The sequence below is a fragment of the Engraulis encrasicolus genome, chromosome 15, assembly GCF_034702125.1.
Source record: "Engraulis encrasicolus isolate BLACKSEA-1 chromosome 15, IST_EnEncr_1.0, whole genome shotgun sequence".
NCBI classification, from domain to species: domain Eukaryota; kingdom Metazoa; phylum Chordata; class Actinopteri; order Clupeiformes; family Engraulidae; genus Engraulis; species Engraulis encrasicolus.
Genome location: NC_085871.1, coordinates 40,729,109 through 40,731,608, shown reverse-complemented (window position 1 = coordinate 40,731,608; position 2,500 = coordinate 40,729,109). Strand labels below are relative to the sequence as shown.

The 2,500-nt window shown below is 44.4% G+C and overlaps 1 protein-coding gene across 1 annotated transcript in view; it reads left to right on the top strand.

Annotated features, from left to right (window-relative positions):
• The window catches only part of bltp3b (bridge-like lipid transfer protein family member 3B), a 141,631-nt gene that overhangs the window by 71,192 nt on the left and 67,939 nt on the right, over window positions 1-2,500 (top strand). The gene's annotated exons all lie outside the window — the stretch shown is intronic.

Here is a 2,500-nt window from a genome sequence, read left to right as displayed (position 1 = left end):
GTCACTGTTGACTATTCATTTGAGTTTATTGCGTCAGAGATGGGCCCTGCTCAGTTGTGAACATTCAGGTGGGCCCCAAGTTGGAATAGGTTGGGAACCCCTGCTCTAAGGCATGTTGTGTGGGTGTGTGTACTCTACTTAACCCTGTGCTATATTAAAGAAAACACTAACCCTACTTGGCATCTGTTCTTATAGTTCTGTAGATTTCCTGTGCACTTTGCTAGTGATGTATGCTATGATTATGTCCTCCTCGATTATAAGTCATTTTGGATAAAAGCGTCTGCCTAAGATAATGTAATTTATTGTCTACAGTAGATGACTGTGCCATAAAGTGCAATGTGACTCAGACGCAGTGGTTTAAACATTGAGACAAAAAAAACAGGCATCCTTCACAGCTGTCTGAGTGCTAACGTTATGTGGTGCGGTTTATTTGAAACAAAATCATGTATTTGCTTTTATTACAGAGCTGAGATTGTCAAATAGGATCAATCAATCAATCAACGTAATGTGCTTAAGGGACAGCGACAGACAGACAGATGTCTGTGACATGCAGTGCACTGTGACTCAGACACAATACAGTGGGTTAACCCATTTTAGCCTGATGACCCGTATATGTTGTTTGACCTTTGGTGCCTGGAGACTGCATTAAGGCCCTAGAGATTTCAGCTTTTTAAATAAAAATGTGGGTATATTACAGCTGAATGAAAACATTCAATGCAGCGGTTCCCAAACTTTTTCCCCTGCGCAGTGCACACCCCCTTGTACATTTCAATGTGGTTCGCGCACCTCCTAAGCGAATGTTATGATGGCCACGCAAGTATGATTCACTGCGCATTCACTGCACATTATGCACAGTTGTTTTGGGAAATTCTCTTTTCCAATTGTCTACGAGTTAAACTGCACTTCAGATGGACCATTCCAGCATACAATTCACCATACAATTAAAAACTACTTCGTGTTCATTAATGCTGGATAAAAAACTCACATATCCACCATTGCTCTATTTAGCTTGCGCACCCCCTTATGGCAGGCCGCGCACCCCCAGGGGTGCACGCACCCCAGTTTGGGAAACCCTGTTCTAATGCAAGACGAGGGTCTTAAGGTTTAAATGCAACTTATTTCACGCTTTTATGTGCATCAGAGGCAAAGATATTTAGTTTTTTATAGGCTGAGAGCAACTTTCTCAACAAGGGCTTTTTTTGCAGGTGCTTTAGGCATCAATGGGTTAAACACAGGGGAGACAGACAGTCACGGATGCATGGAAAACAGGCATTCATTCAGCTGTCTGTGTGCTATGTAATGTACTTATGGGACAGGCAGACAGTCGTCTTAACATAGTTCTCTGTGATTGACACAAGTGGTTTAAACACAGGAGCACGGATGCATGGAAAACGGGCATTTCTACAGTCTGTGTGCTAACTGCTAACATATTGTACGGAACAGATGTCTGGATGTCTTTTGCACAATGCACTGTGACTCAGACACAAGTGCTTTAAACACAGGAGAGAAAGACAGACATGGATGCATGGAAAGCAGGCATCTCTACAGCTGTCTGTGTGCTATGTAATGTAAGCTTACTTATGGGACAGAAAGACAGATGTCTATTTGCTAACGCAATGTACTGTACTTATGAGACAGATGTCTGTGCTATGCAGTGCATTGTGACTCAGACATAACACAGTGGGTTACAACACCCACAGACAGACAGCAAGTCAAACAGCAAGGAAGTGTTTGCTCATATGAAAGGAAAAAAATCAGCCATCTATACAATGTAACTGAATGTATTGGCTGCTGGTGACCTCTCTAGTAGCAGTGTTAAATACAGCAGCTTGCTGTATATTAAAGTGAAAGAAAGTGAAAGTGAAAGCCCATTGGGAAACTCCAACTCCCATTGTCATTGTGACACAGTACTCCACAGCACACAAGTGAACACTGCACACTGCACACAACGAAATTGCATTTATGCCTCACCCGTGCAAGGGGGCAGCCCTCAGTGGCGCCCCATGGGGAGCAGTGCGGTGGGACGGTACCATGCTCAGGGCACCTCAGTCATGGAGGAGGATGGGGGAGAGCACTGGTTGATTACTCCCCCCATCAACCTGGCGGGTCGGGAGTCGAACCGGCAACCTCTGGGATGCAAGTCTGACGCCCTAACCGCTCACCCATGACTGCCCTAGCAGGAAGCAGGAAGCAACTAGTTTATTAAAAGATGATTCACATGGACAAAAGTTGTCTGCAAGTGTATCACTGCCCTCAGCAAATACATATTGATTGATGAAACATTGCATTGAGTTATCATTATGATATCAAATACACATTCATACACATACAGTATGACATGCATGTCCACTATTATGCACTATTGTGCATCTGCCTCTGGGTTTCATTTGTGTAATAGATTGTAAGTATTTTGATTCCTACGCTTGCGATGTGCGCGCGCGCGCGTGTGTGTGTGTGTGTGTGTGTGCGTGTGCGTGTGCGCGTGCGCGTGCGCGTGCGC